This window comes from Ochotona princeps, chromosome 9 (assembly GCF_030435755.1).
Source record: "Ochotona princeps isolate mOchPri1 chromosome 9, mOchPri1.hap1, whole genome shotgun sequence".
NCBI lineage: Eukaryota > Metazoa > Chordata > Mammalia > Lagomorpha > Ochotonidae > Ochotona > Ochotona princeps.
In genome coordinates, this window is record NC_080840.1 from 49,202,694 (window position 1) to 49,224,734 (window position 22,041).

The following is a 22,041-nucleotide window of genomic DNA, read 5'->3' on the forward strand; positions in this document are numbered from 1 at the left end:
TTTGTGGAAAATAAGTGTTTTAAAAAACTTTTGAATCTGTGCGTATCTTTTACAAAAGATACATTATTTATGAGTTTTAAAAAACCCTCAGTATGCATCAATTTCAGGGTTTTTGCACCAAAATATACTTGCTTTTGATTCCATTGTTATGCATAAACCCAAAACTTTCAAGTTCATGGTGACAAGAAGATGAAATAAAAATTATAATCAAAGTGTTTTTACAATGGAATATTTTTATACCATGGAATAGTACTTATATTGTATAGCAATAAACTACCAGGGTATAAAACATAGAGTTATTCCAAATGCAGTATGCCATATAAGAAGGTAGACCCAAAGACTACATATTATGTGATTTCATATTGTATGATATTGTGGGGTAAGCAAAATCATAGAACTGCTTGCCAGGCACTGTGAGCAGGTTGGATGATTAAAAAGAAATAGCAGATTTGGGGAAATATTAGAAATGTCCTGACCCTTGAATATACTGGAAGTTATCTGATTATATGCACTTATCACAACTGTCCAATAAATGAATGTAAAAAAGTGAATTTTGCCCTTGTATTAATCGCACCATAATTTTTTTTTACAAGAAGTGCCTGTCTTCAAAAGGAATTCCAGGATGCCAATATAACATTGAAAAAATTATGAGAATTTTTATATTTGTCTATGAGTATAAAAATAAATGAGGGGTGTGTGTGTGTGTGTGTGTGTGTGTGTGTTTAAGATACTTTCAGTAGATTGTCCTGGCAAAACAGATGGAGTAATATTGAGTACTTGTCAGGACTTATCTCTCTTTTCTCTTCTGTATAATCTGTAGATCTGTAACTCCAACCATGGGTTGTAAGAAGAAGAATAAAGACTTGGAGTGGACTATCCATATTAGGTGTCAGTGCAGAGCAGTTGTATCAGTGACTGAGCAATGATATATTTGAATTTTGACATAATCCACTCAGGCAATTCTGGTCAAGTCCTCCTTCTGGTAAAAGAAACAACAAACAAAAAATTCCCTAGATCCTAGAAAATGAGCTGTGCTCTTCTGTCTATGATGTTTCCGCTTAATACAATTACTTCCCTGCACAGTTTTGTTGCAAGTCACTTGGAGTACAAATACACCTTTTCAAATGACAAAAACAAATCTTATTAATGCAATTAATATATAGAAAATTCCTGGTGCAATACTGTGTGATATTGTTTTTATGTACCCTAAATAGATTGTTCATAGTTCTTAGATTTAAGAAATAGCTACTGTGGTCAACAGCACCAGGAAAATTAGTATGATTTCTACAATTGGAAAAGAAAATCATAACACTGTGATTTACTATATTATTTCCCTTTCCTTCCAAATTCTTTGCATTTGTTACTCTTTTTCCCTCACAAATCAGTCAATAGGCAAAACAAAACAAAAACTTTGCTGTAAGTTTCACCTGACTTGTTGGTTTCTGAGCATCTAAATGTTCTTGTTATTGCTGTGAGCTGAAAGTCTGATTGGATTGAAATCCATTGAGTAATTTGGTAGGTTGGGTAAACTTGAGAAAAGCATTTTTTAGAAGTGTACCTTGATTTGGATGAGTCTCTTAATTTTCTTTACAATGGAAAAGAAGTGGAAATGACTGAAAAAGCCAGACACAGAACAATAAAATAATCTTCCAACCTCCTGTTTTGTCTCTGCCTTTCTTGACCTTAAAATAAAACTTCCAGAGGTTATCTTTCACTTCTTCCATTTTCAGAAGCATTAAAAAGTGTATTTCCTAGTGTTATTTGCTTGTTTAGCAAACAAAAATCCTATTGCTACTACTAATACAATACAATTCTGGCAAGCAGTGCAGCAAAATGGTTTTGCTTTATTTTTCTTCATAATAGATATCAGTATTTTCTGATGGCTAAAAAATCTGTTTTTAGAAAATTAAGTTTAAAATCCTATGTTGTTCCAAAACATGAAAAGAGAATCAGTTTAGAGATATTCATTAGTGTTACATGTGAGGATGCCACATTTTGTCTCTAATATGATCCCTACTAAAAATTGACAGAGGGAATTCTAAAGTGCTATCAAATCTTATGTCAATTTTGAAAAATAACAATATTTATACTAATCATCCTAGAATTCATTAAGTAATATATGGATTTGGAAATCCTCCTGCTCTGTTTTATTTTTTTCATATTTTTGTTGAAATTCATCTAGCATTAAGCATCTGTATGATTTTATGCATGTTAATAGCTTTTAGACAAAACATTGGAATTTTTTACTGCTTACCAATATTTAGGGAGACCATTATGATTCATATTGAGAGAGAGAGAGATTGCACTTACTATTTCACTACTATGTCTGCTGATATCCTGCCAGTTTGGAAATTTAGGACCTTTCTAAACCAAGGCTTTTGGATAAGTTATTTCAGATTTATAGTTAGGTCTCATGAAGCACTTGCAGTTGAAATAATGAATCGTCTGTTGGAAGGTTGCAAGGCAAGAAAAACAAACCCAAAACTTACTTCCATGGCAATTTAAGTTAATTTCATTGCTCTCCAAAAAATTGATTTGCTACTAATTATGACAGAACAGTCATGAAAGAACATTCTTATAGTGGTGTTCATTGTCACTGCATTAAATTGTATACCTGGAAAAAAATGAATGCACTTGCTTGTTTAAAAAAAAAGTGCTGTTCTTTGCTTCTCTGTCTCTCATGGCTTTTTTTTTTTTTAAAGATTTATTTTATTTTTATTACAAAGTCAGATATACTGAGAGGAGGAGAGACAGAGAGGAAGTGGAGCTGCCGGGATTAGAACCAGCGGCCATATGGGATCAAGGCAAGGACCTTAGCCACTAACATTTTGCTCAATGCTTATTCTTCCTTCCAAATACACCTTCCAAATTTCTTTAATTGCCTTTTAAAAATGCTTCAGGTTCTATTTTTTTTTTTTGTTTGAACAATTTGCATTCAGTGTGACAAGTGTTTCTTTAAAACATTAACAGTGAATTGAGCTGTAATAAACACGAGGATTTAGGTGACTGTTTCATAACTTAATTTCATTTTGTTTGGCTAAATTCCCATGAGGGAAATGGCTGGGTCGTGTGATAGATCTGTTTTCAAATTTCTGAGGAATCTCCACACTATCTTCTATACTGTACTAGCTGACATTGCTACCAAGACTGTATCACTTTTCCCATATCATTTCCAGCATTTACTGTTTAAAGTTTTTTTAGATGATAAGTATTGCATCTTAGTTGTTGTGAAACCTCATTTTCATTTTTAGTTGTGGTTCCCTGAAGGATAGTGATTGTGATCCCGGAGCATTTTTTCATTTGTTTGTTGGTCATTTAAATTCTAAGCTTTGAAAAAAAAATGCCTATTTATGTCCTTTTCCAGTTTCTGAACAGGATTATTGATTTTGTTGTTGTTTGGTTTTTGAGCTTTTTGTAGTCTCTGATGGGCAATATAGCAGTTGCACAGATTGTAATTGCCTTCTTCCATTCTGTCAGTTACCTCAATATGCTTTGTAGTTTTTATGGTACAGAAGCATTTTAGTTTGATGTAATTTATTTTTGTTTTTATTGCCTGTTTGTTGTTCCACATGTCTATTTTTATGCTCGTACCATGCTGTTTTGGTTATAACTGCTCTGTAGTATGTCTTTAAAAATGACCAATAAAGTCTCTGGCATTGTTTAAGTCAGTTTAAGCTGTTCAGGATCTTGTTGTTTCCACATGAATATTTTCATTATTATTACTTTTTTATTTTGTGAGGTGAACAAAGTCCATGTGCATACATAAACCATATACATATGCAATATATATATTTAAGAGCATAATCAAGTTTATGACCCTGTCCTCTCTCCCATCCACATTACCATTTTCCCTTCTCCTACCTTTATATCTTTTTTTTATCTTTCAATGATGAATATTAAGTTATTTTGCTGTCAAAAGCTTAACCTACCACCAAGTAAAGAGTTCAATAAGCAGTGAATAGAAAGCTTGCTGGTCCTCAAGGGTGTACACAAGGGCTCTAAGAAAGTATCAAGTCTCCAAACATCAAGTTCATGGATGCAAATTCAATTTGTATATACTGCACAATAATTACCACAAATAGGGAAAACATTTGGAATTTGTTATTTAGTGACTGAATCTTACTACTATTTGCTTCTAGGTCTGACAAGGACATTCTTGATATTTTGACAGCTATCTCATAGAAACTGTAAATTGATTTGTGTAGCATAGACATTTTCTTGACGTTAATTCTTTTAATCTACAAACATGGAAGATTTTTACATTTTTGTGTCTTTGACTTCTTCCTTTATTACATGTAGCTTTCATCGCAGAAATCTTTCATATCATTGGGTAACTTTATCCCAAGATATTTAATTTTTACATTTTTTTGTGAGTATTACTAATCTTATAAATTCTTTCTCAGCTATGGCATTGTTTATGTGAACAAAGGATATTGATCATTGTGTGTAAATTTTATATCCTGCCAAACTTTCAGAGTTCCAAAAGTCTGTACGTGGAATCTTTTGATTTTTCTATATGTAGCATCCTGCCACCTGCAGCACAGATAGTGTGACTTCCTTGCTTCCAATCTGTACCTCTCTTTTTTTCCTCTAATAGTGCTGGATGAGACTTTCTAAACCATCTCAATGGCAGTGATAAAAGTGAGTAATGTTTTCTGGTTACAGATCTTAGTGGAAAGGATTCTAGCTTTTCTCTCTTCAATATGATGCTGGCTGTGGGTTTATTATATATTGCCTTGACTGTGTTGAGGAATGTTTCTTCCATAGACAATTTCCTTAAGATTATTATTGTAAAAATGGGTACTGAATTTTATCAAATAATTTCTCTCTCAAGATGAATTATAGTTTATTCTTCAGCTTGCTTATTTGTTTATTTGTATATGTTGAAGCATTTCTACGTATCAAGAATAAACCCCACTTGGTCTCTGTGAATTATCTTTTTGATGTTTTGTTTGATTTTAATAAATGATTTTTTAAGGATATTTGCATCTACATTCATCAGGGTTACTGGTCTATAGTTCCCCTTTTTTTGTATCCTTGTTTTTTCTGTTTTGGGAATTAAATTGATGGTGGCCTCACAGAAAGAATTTGTAAGGATTCTTCTACCTTGCCATTGCTTTAAATAGTTTGAATAAAACTAAAATTTGTCCTGAAAAGTTTGGTATAATTCAGCACTGAAGCTGTTTGATCCTGGGTTTTTTCTTTTTTGAGAGGGTCTTTATTACTGACGGACTCACTTTCTATCTTGGTTATTAGTCTGCTTAAGTGTTGTATGGTTCATGATTCAATTTTGACAAATTGTATGTAACCATAAATCTATCCATTTCTTCTGGATTTCCAAATTTGGTTACAGAGAGATGTTTGTAATAATTACATCTCGTTTTCAAGTGCAGGCATATGAAAAGTGGCACTGACTGGTCTGTGTTATTGCCTTGGCAGAGCAGAAACTCTGATATAATGGACTCTTGAGAAAAAAAAATCATTCAGCAAAGTTTCTCAGCTCAACACATTTATATTGATTCACAGCACAAAGGGATTGCAAATTGTAGGCAATCTTTGTACTCCCACATTACAGACAATGAGAATAAGCAAAGCTCAGAAGTTGCTAGACTGAGATTAGAATCTATGTAGATTATTCCAGTAGAGTGTTACTTGCTCTGAGGCAATTAACTATATTTGGGAATTACCTTGCCACTAATATCTTTCATCGTAAAATGAGCAATAAGGGGATAACTAGCATTTTAGAAGTTTATGAGGATAAAATATTTCTGTTTGCAATGACTTACTTGATCAATTGAGTGGGTGTTTGGTACAGTGATTTTATTGATGATTGCAATATCCATGCCACTTATCAAAGTGATTTGTTCAAATCTCATCTATTCCAGGTGTGATACAGTCTTCTGCTATTGCACACTCTTGGAGGCAGCAGTTGACTGCCCAAGTAGTTAGGTAACTACCACCAATGTGGGAGACTGTGCTGAATTGAGGCTTATGGCATCAGCCCTGCTAAGCCCTGCCTGTTGCAGGGAATGAACCAGCAGATGCAAAAGTAGAACAGCTCTTTCTCTCTCTTTGACCCTGACATTAAAATGAAAACAGACAATGTTTACCCTTTAGAATGAGGTAGAATGTCATGAGAAGCTGTTTCAATAACATATTTTATACTTTATTCAACACATTATATACCAAACTGCAACTTCTTTTTTCCTTTTCTTTTTAAGTCATTTATTTATTTATTTTTTGTTGACTTGTAAACCACAGAGACAGAAAAAAAAAAAACAGAAGCCGTTCAACCCAATGGTATTGCTCCAATACCCACACTGTGGGATTGGGTGAGGAAGAACCAAGAGGCTTCTAATGCAAACAGAATCTCTCATATGCATAGCAGAGACTCAGTCACTTGAACAATCACTATTGTCTCCCTGGGACACAGTCGATGTGCCTTAAAATCAGAATGGGCCAAAACTTGAACTCTTACCTGCTGAGATGGGTTATGGGTATTTCAAGTGGTGTTTCATTTCCGTGCTGCATGCCCACCCCTATTTTCTTTTTCAGAAGATGAAAGGATTCATTCTTATCACATGCAGGATAACTAAGGATACCAACTGGTCTAATGTCTCTCTTTTACCATAAATCTAGTTGTCTCTCTTACTCTGGGATACCACTATCGTATGTATTATGTGATTTCTATCTGTTTCTTGTATCATAAATGAATATTTATGAGCAAAAATTTCTTAGGGAATAGCAACATCTACCAATCCTACCTTCCACTCTGGCCCTGGACTTTGACAAAGGGAACAGTGAACAGGGCTAGGTGGCTCCTGTTCTGGTTTCCAGAAAGTCTTGCCAGCAGCAAATGGAAAGAACAGGCAGATCAAGGTTTGTGGGATAAGTAAGATTCTATTGTCAGCATACAAATTTCCAAACTTGAATAATCTCTGTTTAACATTAAAATGAGAATGAAACAGAAAAATCTCTCTGCATTACTTTAAAACATTGTAAAAACCTCTGTTTTGGCAATCTACAGCTGCTACTGAAAATGTGGGCACTTAAAGGGATCACAACAGGTGAACTCAATCAAACGTTCATGTGTGAAATATAAGCTCAGTTGTAAGCCATTCTGAAGAACTATTATGCCAATAAAGAGCAAGTGGTAATGGATTTTTTTTCACTGTGAGGCACTAATGGGGACATTCTAATTTACATCTTATGGGGTCTATTGAAAAACCCATTGTGAACCACTTTTGTGTATCCGTGTTTAAGAAAAAAAAATCAGTTCCTTGGGCTTGCAATTAAAAGCATAAATTAAGAATACTTTATTCCATATTATACTTTCTAGAATCATAAACATGAATAAAGGACTACTTGCATACTTTCCAACAGCCTTTATCATTTCTGTGGAATATTAATTGCTTTGTATTTTTCTTACATCAGCATGGACAATTTCTCTGAAATAGAAATTTTTATTCATTTTCCCCTCCATATGAAGAGCTTTCAGAATACTGGGAATGAGGTTTTGTCCCTATTTCTCAGGAATTTTTAATCTTGATAATCAGATTCAAGATAAAATTTTACCTTTACTCTAATGACTGCATATACATGAAACCACTTTATACATGGATTTTTTTTAATTACTTCTAAGAAACAACCATGTACTCCTTTAGGTTTAGAAAATACTACATAAATACATGTCATTCCTATATATTACTAGATTCACTCTTTATCTATATCTATATATAGTATAGCTATATCTATGTTCTAGTATATATAGAATAAATGTAGTATATATTATACTTAGATATACTAATATAATATGTACTAATACCTACTGTATATATCTATATATACTATATATGTATATAAGGAAATAGATATTCAGAGAACGATAATGAGCATGAGAGAGACAACACAGATACACCAAGCAGTGACACAATTGTGAATCTTTTCTCCATGTGATGTGTTTTGAACAGTTATGAAGAGCAAACATTATTTAATCTTATTTTCATTACATATAATGAAATCTATTCCTTCTGGTTATGGTTCAGTGAATCTTGGCAAATGCACAATGTTGTGTGATTGCCACAATCACAGCCAATTTATAGATCATTCCATCACTCCCCCAAATTCTGTTCTAGCATCTCTCTGAAGTCAAACTCTCCCTAACTCTTAACCCCTGCCAACCACTTTTGTGTTTTTGTCCCTGTCATCTTATTTTGTCTAGAATAATATGGAATTCACAGGATGCAACCGTCTTACTCAGGCTTTGACTTATTATAACACATTTGAGATTTATTCAAACCACTGTGTCCATCAATGTGAGTGGAGTGGTCCTATGCATGTATTATAGTCTATACACCTGTTGAACAGAACAGAATGGCTTTAGTCCTAGAGCTAGTGGCTAACAGACTGGAAGTCAGTTAGACTTAATTCTCTTCTATATGAACTCTTCAATAATGGCTGAGGGGCAGCAACCAGTGTGCCAATTTTCCAGATGCAATGGATGTAAAGGCATTTTGTGTATTCAAGCTTTCCTTCTCTTCCTGCCCCACATTTTCACATAGTTGTCTTAATTTCCTTAAAAAAATCTGATTTATTATATTATTTGAAAAGGAGAAACAGAGAGAGAAGGAAAGAAAGAGAGCAAGAGAGAGAATTGCCCACCTGCTGATTTATTCCCCATATGACCACAAAAGTCAGGAATGGATCAGGCCAAAGCAAGGAGCCTGGGATTCCATCCAGCTCTCTGGGACTCAGGTATGCAGGGCATATGCGACTGTCTTCCCTGTCACATTAAAAGTGAGCTGAGTTGGAAGCAGATCAACTAGGTCTCAAACTGGAGCCCTTATGGGATGTTGGTATCACAGAGAGCAGCTTATTCCACCAGACTGAAATGCTGGCCCCTCAATTTTCCACAAGTCTGTAGACCAATGGAAGCCTCTTGGAAAAGCTACAGAATTTTGTTATAATAGAATGCACTTTACATTTCAAAGACTATATGACAAAACATCGCAAATCGTGTAAAATCAAATAACATATTTACTACACTCTTCAAATCTCAAATGTCTCCTCGAAAATATAGTTAGGACAACACATACTTCAGAGGAGCTGTTAAAAATTCAGTGCTTTCAAAAACCAGAAAGCTCCTAAACATCACATTTGATAAATGATTGCTATTATTATCTCTGAAATATCTGGAAATGATACTGTATACTACACAAAATATAATAAACAGACATGAATTTCCACCATTCGGCATGCTAGCCCCTGCTTGTTCAACCCCCCCCCCCTCCGGAATGACTGAAACTTCCTATGTGACTTAGGTCTAACTTTTAAAATAAATCATAAATATGAAAAGTAAAAAAAGTAAAGACATCAATAGATTTACAGTGTGATAAACCCTTGCTTTCTGATGCAATATGGTCATGTGGGGCGTAGTTTAAAATACACAGCATTGTTATGAATGACATGGTTAACTAGTCTGATAGGGTGGCAGGTCAACTGATCTTAGAAAACCAGAATTTGAACACGAGCCCATCATTAGATAGTGACCTTGAGGATGTTGTGGACTCTTCCTAAGCTCATTTCTTACATCTGTAGAAGGTAATTTAGTCAAGTCATGTAACTAGTCACAGATTTCTGTGGAGATCAAGTGAAGTCAAATATATTTGGAAACTTCAAATGGAGAGAGCAGAGAGGGACCAAGGCAATAAATCATGGGCCCATGTGCATATGACAGCCGATTACACTTACTCAAAATTCGGAATATACCAAGGCTCAATGTGGTAGCCTAGCAGCTAAACTCCTCGCCCTGCACACTCTAGTATCCCATATGGGCACCAGTTTTAATCCCAGTGGTCCCGATTCCCATCCAGCTCTCTGCTTGTGAACTGAAAAAATAGTCAAGGAGGCCCACCCCTTGGGACCCTGCACCGTGGGAGAACCCGAAGAAGTTCCTGGCTTCAGATGGGCTTAGCTCAGGCTGTGGTGGCTGCCTGGGGAGTGAATCATCAGATGGAAGATCTTTCTCTCTGTATCTCCTCCTCTCTGTATATCTTACTTTCTAATAACAATACATAAATATTAAAAAAATTAGCATATCCCTGTAAAGTCATCCTGGTCACAGTGAAGTATTTTACACGTGCACAAACATGATTTTTTAAAAATAAACGTGGGAGGTTTGTTGTTGTTAGGGTTAATGTCTTAAACAGGGAACTGATTAGGTAGAAATGTATCTACAGTAGATTCATCACAGAGGCGGCTGCTGTCTTTGACCTCTGACTGAACAGAGTAGCACAATCTTACTTATTCATCTCTATTAGACACCTGTCCATGTATCACCTGCCATGTGAAACAAGTTCATCAATTCATCCTACATTTAACATTGATACTTACATTCAGCAAGGACCCCTTGTTTTATGGAGGACATGTGTGAATAAATAGATGCTCATCGTTCAGTATCAACTTTGTTCCTTTTAAATAGGATTTTACTTTCAATTTGGAGGTGGGAATATAACAGCCTTTCCATCATGATCATTTTCTGCCAGAATGGCATATTTTGGTGACACTGTGGCACTTTGAGAAGGTCATTTAACCACTTTTATTATCTATAAAATGCAGACGTCAGATTAGATTGTATCTACAGTGATTTCCTCCTGTAATATTTTGTAAATCAGAGAAATTGGTGGTGATTATTATTTTAAGCATACATTTCAATATGATTTTCTGTCTGGTCTTGAGCAAGGAGAAGTGCAAATTTTTTTGTGTGTGGCTTCTAGTTGCCTAAAGAAACATCTGGTGTGAAAATGATTTCTTTTTTGAAAATATGTTAAAATCACTTCCCCAAAATCCTCTGTAGTCCATAGCATTGTTATCCATGAGTAAAATTAACTCATATCTTACTATTTATTGCTATTGTAGGGTGTCTTAGTAATTCCTTAGCTTTTCATGAAGAACATATTTTACAGTATTTTAAACATATTTAAATAATTTTGCAAATTGATTCTAAATTATAATGAACTTCATCATTCTATATTTATTAGCAAAGGTAACAAGAGTTAAAAGTAGAACCTAAAGGGCCTGGTGCAGTAGCCTAGTGGCTTATGTCCTCTTCTTGTACATGCCTGGATCCCATATGGATGCTGATTTCTCTCCTGGATGCTCCACTTCCAATTCAGCTCTGTGCTTGTGTCCTGGGAAAGAAATGAGGATGGCCCAGAGTCTTGGGACTCTGCAACCTAATGGGAGACCCGGAAAAAACCTCCCAGCTCCTGCCTTTGGATCAGCTTATCTCTGGCCCTTGTAGCACTTGGAGAATGAACCAGAAGACAAAAGATCTTTTTCTCTGTCTCTCCTTCTCCCTTTAAATCTGCTGTTCCAGTAAAAATAAATACATCTTTATGAGAATATAGAAAAGATGTTTATGTTGATGCAAAAATTAAATACTAAATTAAAAAAAAATTAAAGCTACGCCGGCTTTGTGGCACAGCAAGTCAAGGTGCTGTTTGCAATGACTAGAGATCCTGCCGCTCCACTTCCGATCCGGAACTTTGTCACTGCTTCTGACAAGACAGTGCATGACAGCCCAAGTGCTGGAATCTTTGTTACCCATGTGAGAAATGCTGGCAGAGTCCTGCCTTCCTGGACTCTGGGGTTATTTGTGGAATGAACCTTAGGATGGACAATTCCCCTTCTCCTCCCTCTCTTGTCATCCTCTCTCCCTACTTTGTGTTTGCATCACTGTCCTTCAAATAAAGCAATTCATAAAAAATTTGAAACCTATGCAGTTTTGCATAATGTCTTTTTTTCCGTGAGCTTCTTGAAGATTCATTATATGCTGGAACAAACAAACCCAAGTATAGGGGGAACACTTCAAGCATACCAGGACTAACTGTAGTTCACACTTAGTTAGCTGCTTTTTATCAAACCCAGATCCTTGTACTATACACCACAACCACTTTAGTCATTTTATGAGGTTCTAATTAATATTTCAAACAACTAGCTAGATTGTATAATCTTATTTTTGACTTTAAGAAATTAAGCTTAATATTAGTCTTAACATTAAGACTAAGCTCTGGCTCAGTAAGATTTTACAACTTTTTAGTTACCTTGTCTGCAAATTCAGAGAAGCTCTGGCTGCTCTTGACTTGTGGGCTGTTATTTTGCTGTGAGTGCTCTTGGACTGAAATTGGACCAGTCCTTTCCAGGGGTTTAGTTGTTCCAGTTACATCAAAACTTGTAGTTGACCAAAAATTCTGTACTCAAAGAAGCAATTTGGTTACCAGTTTTGTTCCAGGCCTAGCCCTGTGTTACATATTCCAGTGTATAGAATTCTTAGGTAAAACTGTGAAGTTCTGAGGAGACCTTCCTAATGAGAGTCTACATTGGCCTCACCTGCTCAGCAGGTAGAATATCTACTAAGGGCACGTGACCAGTGTACGAGGTGGGAGACTTATTACTTGGAAACTGGAAAACAAAAGCTCTGAACCTGAGAAACATAATTTCAAACACAGGAAAATAAGAACTACAGAGTCACAACGTGCACTTTATCTGTGAGGAATTCTTTCATCTTAATTGATAAATAATTACTCTCTTCAGTGCAACGTGATAATTCAATGTTTTTATATAGTATGGGATGCCTAAATCAAGCTCATTTTTTGAAAATTCATCACCACAACTGTTTATCTGGGGGTGAAATGTTTAAAATTCTCTTAGTTGTCATGAAATTGGGGGAGCAGAAGAGTAAAAGAACATATTGGATAACACGCACCTTAGTACCACTTGGCAGAGAGGCATGGCCATGTAGTGCTGAGCTCTCATCTGGCACTTGTTTTCCTCTGAGGAACGAAGATGCTGGCAGAAGAGATACCCTTATTAAGACCAAGGTGGGAAATGGAAATGGATGAAACCATTCCTGTGTGCCTCTCCCAGTGCAACCAATCAAGGCCGTGTGCTTCTGATTTGCTTTTTTTTTTTTTTTCAGGGTACAGGAATGACTCACTAATCCCAAATCATTATCTCATTTCCGTTTTTCTCCATGTCATCTTATAGTCAATACATTTGCTAAAAATGGAAATTCTAAAAATACACACACACATTTATATCACAGTAACATATTTTTGAATGGGCATATATACAGTAAGCTATGAAAGAAACATGATTGAATACCTTTGCTTTTCTAGGAGAAGATTAACAATTGTTTATTAGGTAGCTTCCTGACAAAGTTTAGTAGTGGATGGAAATGGAATTAAATTTCCAGGCCTCTTGGGATTCATGTTGTGCACAGGGCCAGAAACGATTTATCTTAGCAAGTTAACATTATTTTATGCAGTTTTTGTTGCATTATATCTTTTATTGTTTCACTCCTTTGTATTTGAAAATATCATTCAGTTCAGTCTTAAGAGAGCCCCAGTTGGTTTTGCAAATCTCTCCAGCAACAGATACTCCTAGGAACAATCCCAACCTACTCAGATGGGTGTGTTGTCTCAGTATGGCATGCTGGAGATTTTCCTGGATTGCTTTGTGGAGTCCAACTTTCTGGTAACCTTAATGATTGAAGAATTACCATTATTTGAACTAGTTCTAAAGGCAGATGAAATAACACTGTTTTGGTTAATGAAAATATAGATTCAACTGATGAAACAGACCAGAATCGTGATATAGTGGACTAAGCCAACACTTGCCAAGTTGACAGCCAATATTAGCGTGTGTGTTGCTGTTTGACTTCTGGTCTAGCTTCCTAGTACGTTGTCAGTGAAAGGTAGTCAACATATTGAATGCCTGCCATCTATGTAGGAGACCAGGATGTAGTTCTGTTACGGCCATTTGAAGAGTGGACTAATGAGTTGAAATGTCTCTCTCTCTCTCTCTCTCTCCCTGTGTGTGTAAGTCTCTGTCACTTTGCTTTTCAAATAAAAAAGGCAATATTATATAAACAGGATGCACATTTAGCATTTTATTAGGAGAAAAGGGTGAAATAATAGGTAAAAAAATGAGACCTTAAGAAAAGGCAGTGTATAAATGTATATAAATGAATAAAGCTCGTGTGTGTGCAAGAAGTGTTGCTGAGAAAACAATATCCAGAAAGGAAATAAAGTAGAACACTCATGAGATTCTGTAAATCAAAGAGGAAATGTATGTAAACTGTGATTTTCATGTAGATTTTGGTGAAATTAAAACAATGATAAAAGCGCAAATGTCAATTTTGTGATATTCTTTGCAGATTGTGCCATGTTGAGTGCGTTTTTTAAAAATATTCTATTATTTAAAATAGTGTTGGATTCATTTAGGAAATATACATCATACCAAAATATAAATGCTTCCTCATGGTGCCTGGTGGTTTTGGTACATGACCCATTCTGCCCATTTGCCATAATTTAACTTTGGCATGGTAACAGCTGATTCTCTGTTAGTGAGTATAGCAACAATGACCAAATATTCACTAAATGACTTTGTAAACGTAGAATTAAAAACCTCAAAAATGTACTTGTTAGAAACATAAAATTACAAACTATCAAAAACACTGAATATTTCAACAGACTGAAAATTTTAAGAATTCTTTATTTTTAAAGTCAATAATACTAATTATTTTTCCTGACTAGCAGAGAATGTTGCTATTAATGTATAGTTACTAAAAGAAAAATAATCATGTAAGAGATTTGAGCATGACAGTGTTGTGAGACAAAAACAAAACACTTCTAAGCATCTCTGATCTTTATTAATGGTTAAAAATAGTCCTTGCTCTGAAGGATTATTAAGTATTTTTTCTGTGGTATTAATTTTGGCATAGTGCGTTATTAAAATGATATGATACAATATATGATTCTCATTTTTCTTTAAAATACAAATGTAAAATATTTAAAGTTCTACAGTCTCATAAAGTAACACATCTAGAAACTCCAGATATATTATTAGGTGATTTCAATGTGTATTTTATAATTTTCTAATATTAATATACATTAACTTCTATGAAATGATAATTGGTATATAAATATATGCATAGCTATATTTTATTTGGTAATACCTCCAGAACACAAATTCTTATATGACTAAACCATAGCCTGCAGCCTCAGTTATTAAAGATTGTTATGTTTTTCCACATAGCTATTCAGTGAAAGTATGCATTTACTTTTAACATATTGGTTAATCATTACTGTGTCAATGAATTCCATAATGATGTAAATTTTTGCTGATGGTATGTGGGAGCTTTTAATTGATCGGGATGATACTCTGCTGGCTCTGTCTTCAGACCAGAGTGGGTATACCTAAGAAGCCGTTGAACTTGACTGGACAGTAAGATGCTGGACTCTATGTTTGGTATATGCTTGCAATGAGGGAATCTCAACTGAACTTGACCTGTGGTTATGCAACAAGGTGGAGGAATCCACCATGGTGGGAGGGTTTGGGGAGGGGTGGGGAGAACCCAAGTACCTATGAAACTGTGTCACATAATACAATGTAATTAATGAATTAAAAATAATAAATAATAATAAATAAATAAATAAAAAGAAATTTCCTACTGTAAAATAAATGAATTTAATGTAATTGATTTTCAGATGTTTCTCATGTTAAAGGTGAGAAATTTTCTAGAGACTCTTAGTTTAAGAGAAAAATGTGATTATATAAATGTCTTAATATCATTTATTTGAATGATAGTGGCTCCTAATATATAGAGTGATATATTTAATATGTATTGAATTTTATCATTTAATCATCTCATACCTATGTATCTGTTCTGCAAGGAAATTAGTACAAATTAGTTCAGATTCTATTCCCCAAGTAAGAGGTTATTTTGTCAGTTCACATTTCTTGCAGTAGTCACCTTTAAGGAAATATTCCCCAGCTACCACTTTAAGTAAATCTCTTAATATGACCTCTCAACCCATATCCCAGGTCAGAATGACTTACATTATAATTTGCTGTGCCCAGTGGAGTCTTAGAATGAACAGTAAGTTATGATCTGTGTACAATTTTAGCAGTTTGTTGGTGTGTACAGCAGATGTGAACTGAGTATTATTTTGGGTATTGGGTACTTGAGATATTTTTAGGGTGTTCTAGAGAAATCATCCTAAAAGTCCTTAAATAAGAAGTGCCAAGTCTGTTAATGGTTAAATTATTCACCAGTCGTTAACACTTTAGAGTGTCCTGGGGATGCCATTGGTCTTGGTGCTGTAAGGACACTGATCATTGCTACTATGCTGACACATCATTAGAATAAAAAATAAATATTGTCACCCTATCTGTGCTTGCATTTCATGTTATCAACAGAAGAAAAAAGAAATGAGCATTAAGCTTCTAAAGTCTGCTTTGCTATTTTGCAGAGTAAAGATATGACAGTATCAGAAGTGCTTATTTTATTTAAAACATTTCTCTCTCAGAGCAGGCAATTTTTTTCATTAACAGCATAAGCCACTCTATAGGCAATAATTCATTTCAATCTTTCATATTCTATGGGGAGTTGTAGAAGATAAGTAGTATATCCAATTTAGAGGGAGGACAATTGAAATAGAGTGATGTCTTGAATGGCTTCAAGTCACAGAGCTCAGCTATAATGGCACTCAAAGTGGAATCTGGGTCTCTTGACTCCCAATTAGTTCTCCATCCACTAGCGTACACTCCCAGTTTCTCAGTTCTTGGAAAATAGATGATATATTTTACATATAGCTAACTCTCAATTACCTACAGTTTTTAATGGGCATTTGTAGACCCTGGTTTATATTCACATCATTACTCTCAGTTTGCTCACGGGAGTGTTCCTGCTTCCTCCAGGCCAGCTGTCTTGCTGCTGTGGCAAAGGCGAGAAAAAAAGCAAACGGGATAACAGTGATAAAAGCAACAAGAAAGATCCATCTAAGAGGATGGGAAACATGCCACTGAGAAATTTTGGGAGAAAAATTTTGAGTAATAGTTGCACAGTTGGATGGATAAAGCCAAACTGCCCTCTTCACATGTTATAGATACAAATTGAGATGTATTACCAAAGTTTCATGTTCCACATACTGAGAAAGCATAACAGCAATCTAAACCACAGGTGCCAGTTTAAGTCAGAAATCTTGCAACTGCACAAGATTTGCCTTTCCGAAGCTAAGTAGATTTTTATGCTTTCTTGCTTCAAAATTCTTACCTTCCTAGTCTAATTCTTCTTTCATAAATTGCATGTATATGAGAAAAAATGCCACTGAAATGTTTCTGAAGATGCAGTGACTTACTATCAAATTAGAAAGAAGGCCTAACCTACAATTATTTACATGTATTAACACCATTAAAAGGTAAAAAGGGGATATATTGCTCAATGTATCATCAAAAAATCCTATTTATATGGCATCGATACTATACAAATTTTTGTGCATATATACTCTCAGGTTTGTACCAGAATTTACATTTCATTATTTATTCCAAATTTTTTTTATGTAATGCAATAGCAAATATTAGTGTGTAGGGGTATTATTTTCTTTTTTTAATTTATTATTTTTAATTCATTAATTACATTGTATTATGTGACACAGTTTCATAGGTACTTGGGTTCTCCCCACCCCTCCCCAAACCCTCCCACCATGGTGGATTCCTCCACCTTGTTGCATAACCACAGGTCAAGTTCAGTTGAGATTCCCTCATTGCAAGCGTATACCAAACATAGAGTCCAGCATCTTATTGTCCAGTCAAGTTCAACGGCTTCTTAGGTATACCCACTCTGGTCTGAAGACAGAGCCAGCAGAGTATCATCCCGATCAATTAAAAGCTCCCACATACCATCAGCAAAAATTTACATCATTATGGAATTAATTGACATAGTAACGAGTAACCAATATGGTAAAAGCAAATGCGAGTTCCTAGCTACCTTCTGTGACCACCTCACTTACACTTCAATTTTAGTTTATACACAACATGTAACATTCATAACATAACATGTTATACATAACATCATATCATCTTAAATTAAGGCAAACATGTGGTATTTAACCTTTTGGGATTGGCTCATTTCCCTTAGCATTATGGTTTCCAGTTTGGCCCTTTTGGCCACAAAGAACTGCATTTGGTTTTTTTTAATAGCTGAGTAGTATTCCATGGAGTAGATGAACCATAGCTTTCTTATCCAATTCTCTGTTGATGGGCATTTTGGTTGCTTCCATGTTTTTGCAATTACTGATTGTGCTGCTATGAGCATAGGAGTGCATGTTGGTTTCTCATAAAACAAGTGTTCTGGATATATTCCTAGGAGTGCTATTGCTGGATCATACGGTATGTTGAATTTGAGTTGTTTGAATATTCTCCATACTGATTGCCATAGAGGCTGTACCAGCCTGCAGCCCCACCAGCAGTGGAGTAGGGTTCCCTTTTCCCCGCAACCTCGCCAACAAGTGTTGTTGGTGCTTTTATTCATGTGGGCCAGTATTACTGGCATTAGGTGGTACCTCATTGATGTTTTAATTTGGATTTCCCTTATTGCCAGGGAACTTGAGCATTTTTTCATATGTTTATTTGCCATTTGGGTTTGTTCCTTTGTGAAGTGTTTGGCCATTTCCCGTGCCCATTTCTTGAGTGGCTTGTTTGTTTTGACATTTTGGTTGTTTTGTAGCTCTTTGTATATTCTGGAGATTAGCCCTCTGTCACCTCTATCGTGTGCGAAGATCTTCTCCCATTCTGTGGGTTGCCTTTTTACTTTATTGATTGTTTCTCTAGCTGTACAGAAGCTTCTTAGTTTGATGAGGTCCCAATTGTTTATTTTGGTCTCGATTTCTACTGCTTTTGGAGTCTTTTTTAGGAAGTGAGGGCCTACCCCTAAGTGTTGCAGTGTGTTTCCAACATTTTCTTCCAAAAGTTTGAAGGTTTCTGGATGTAGGTTTAGATCTGTTATCCATTTAGATCTGATCTTAGTGTATGGTGAGAGATGTGGATCTATTTTTTTGTTTCTGCAGGCTATTAACCAGTTGTCCCAACAGCATTTATTGAAGAGACTTTCCCATTTGCCTGGATTGTCGTTTGTCTTTTTGTCAAAGATTATTTGGCTGTACCTGTTTGGGCTCCCTTCTGGTGTTTCTATTCTGCTCCATTGATCTTCCTCTCTATCTTTGTGCCAGTACCAGGCTGTTTTGATAACTACTGCCCTATAGTATGTCCAGAGGTCCGGAACTGTGATTCCCCCTGCTAACTTCCTATTCTTCAGGATGGTCCTAACTATCCGTGTTTTTTTGTGTTTCCAGATGAACCTTTGGATCATTGTTTCCACTTCCATGAAGAATGTTTTGGGCAATTTGATTTGGATTGTGTTGAATGTATATATTGCTTTTGGCAGTATAGACATTTTAATGATATTGATTTTACCTATCCAGGAGCATGGGATGTTACTCCATCTTTTGAGGTCTTGTTCAATTTCTTTTTTAAGTAGTTTGTAGTTTTCTTCAAATAAGTCTCCTACATTTTTGGTTAGATTTATTCCCAGATATTTCATACTTTTCTCTGTTATTTTGAATGGTATCTTGCTGGTTAAATCTTTTTCCATCTTGGGGCTGTTCGCATACACTATGGCTGTTGATTTTTGTTCATTAATTTTGTACCCTGCCACTCTACCAAACTCTCGTACAAGTTCTAGCAGTCTCTGTATTGAGTCTCTTGGCTCTTCTACATAAAGAATCATATCATCTGCGTATAGTGAGAGCTTGACTTCTTCGTTTCCCATTTGGATTCCTCTGATTTCTTTTTCTTGTCTTATGGCCTCAGCGAGTAGCTCTAGGACTATGTTGAATAGTAGTGGAGAAAGTGGACTTCCCTGTCTTGTTCCAGATCTCAGTGGGAAGGGTTCCAGTTTTTCTCCATTCAGTATGATGCTGGCGTTGGGTTTTTCATATATGGCTTTAATTATGTTGTGGATTTTTCCATCTATGCCTACCTTGGTTAGAGTTTTTAGTAGGAAGTGGTGTTGGATTTTGTCGAAAGCTTTTTCTGCATCTATTGATACTATCATGTGATTCTTGTTTTTCAGTTTTTGGATGTGGTGTATCACATTTATGGATTTCCGAATGTTGAGCCATCCCTGCATTCCATGGATGAATTCTGCTTGATCTGGATGAATAATCTGTCTGATGTGTTTTTGAATTCTATTGGCTAGGATTTTGTTGAGAATCTTAGCATCAATGTTCATCAAAAAGATAGGTCTGTAGTTTTCCTTCTCTGTTAGTTCTCTGTCTGGTTTTGGGATTAAGGTAATGTTGGCTTCATAAAATGAGTTTGGAAGGGTTGCTTCTTTTTCTGTTGTTTTGAAGAGTTTGTAGAGGATTGGAGTTAGTTCTGTTCGGAATGTTTTGTAGAATTCTGTAGTGAAGCCGTCTGGGCCTGGGCTTTTCTTTGTTGGGAGGTCTTTAATCACTGATTCAATCTCTGCTTCAGTTATGGGTTTGTTCAGGTTGTTTGTTGCCTGTGGGCTAAGTTTTGGCAGGTTGTGTGAGTCTAAGAACTTTTCCATTTCTTGGTGGTCTTCTGATTTGTTGGAGTACAGTGCTTTGTAGTAATTTCTAATTATGTCCTTAATGGATGCGGTGTCTGTTGTTATGTTGCCTTTTTTCATCTTTGATGCTGTTAATTCTTGCCTTCTCTTGTTTTTTCTTTGTCAGTCGGGCCAGTGGGTTGTCTATCTTGTTTATCTTCTCAAAAAACCAGCTTTTTGATTCATTGATTTTGTGTATCGTTTTTTTTATTTCTATCTGATTAATTTCCTCCCTTGTTTTGATGATTTCTTGTTGCCTATTGTGTGTGGGGCTCTTCTGCTGTTGTTTTTCCAATTCCTGGAGGTGTGTGTTTAGTTCCTGTATTTGGCGCCTCTCTTGGGCCTTGACATGAGCTCCAATTGCGATGAGTTTACCCCGTAGCACTGCTTTGGCAGTGTCCCACAAGTTTTGGAATGTTGTGTCAGAGTTTTCATTGGTTTCCATAAATTTTTTGATCTCATTTTTAATTTCTACTCTGATCCATTGTTCGTTTAATAGCATATTGTTCAGGCTCCAAGAGTTTCTGTATTTCCTTGGACATTTTGAATTGCTGATTTCCAGTTTCATTCCGTGGTTGTCTGAGAGGGTACATGGTATGATTCCTATCTTTTTGAAGTTATTTAGATTTGCTTTGTGTCCTATCATGTGGTCGATCCTGGAGAAGGTGCCATGCACTGCTGAAAAAAATGTATAATCTGTGGCCTTAGGATAAAAAAATTCTATAAATATCTATCATGTCTAGTTGTTCTATTGTTTCTATGAGCTCTGTTGTTTCTTTGTTGAGTTTTTGTTTTGTTGATCTGTCTATTGTTGTTAGTGGGGTGTTAAGATCACCCACTATTATTGTGTGCATATCTATGTCTCCCCTTAAGTCCGTAAGTAATTGCTTCACGTAGCTAGGTGCGTTTGAATTTGGTGCATATATGTTCACAATGGTAATTACTTCCTGATGGATCAGTCCTTTCACCAATATATAATGTCCTTCCCTGTCCTTTTTGATGTGTGTCAGATTGAAGTCCACATCATCTGAAATTAAGACAGCTACCCCAGCCTTTTTTTCTCGTTCATTGGCATGAAATATCTGTTTCCAACCTTTCACTTTCAGTTTCTTAGAATCTCTTCTGGTTAGATGTGTCTCTTGTAGGCAACAGATAGTTGGGTGCTGTTTGATAATCCATTCTGTTAATCTATGCCTTTTGGTTGGTGAGTTCAGGCCATTTGTGTTAAGAGTTAAAATTGAGAGGTTGTGATTTTGCCCTGCAATACTTGTTTTTGTGGGTGTTGATATCTATGTAATTGCCCTTCCTTGTGTGGACTTTAGTGGGGAGACCTTCCTGTTTGCCATCTTTGCTTATGATTCACCTCCTTTTTTTCTGGATTTAGTGCATTTCTAAGGAGATTTTGTAGAGCTGGTTTTGTGCTGGCATATTCTTCTAATTTCTCTTTGCTATGAAAGTATCTGATTTCGTTCTCAAATACAAATGAGATCTTTGCTGGGTACAATATTCTTGGTTGACAGTTGTTCTGATTCAGGATTTGGAAGATCTTTGTCCATTCTCTTCTT

At 35.6% G+C, this 22,041-nt stretch overlaps 1 protein-coding gene across 1 annotated transcript in view; it reads left to right on the forward strand.

Annotated features, from left to right (window-relative positions):
* The window catches only part of LOC131481112 (sodium/potassium-transporting ATPase subunit beta-1-interacting protein 3-like), a 269,594-nt gene that overhangs the window by 99,082 nt on the left and 148,471 nt on the right, over positions 1-22,041 (forward strand). The gene's annotated exons all lie outside the window — the stretch shown is intronic.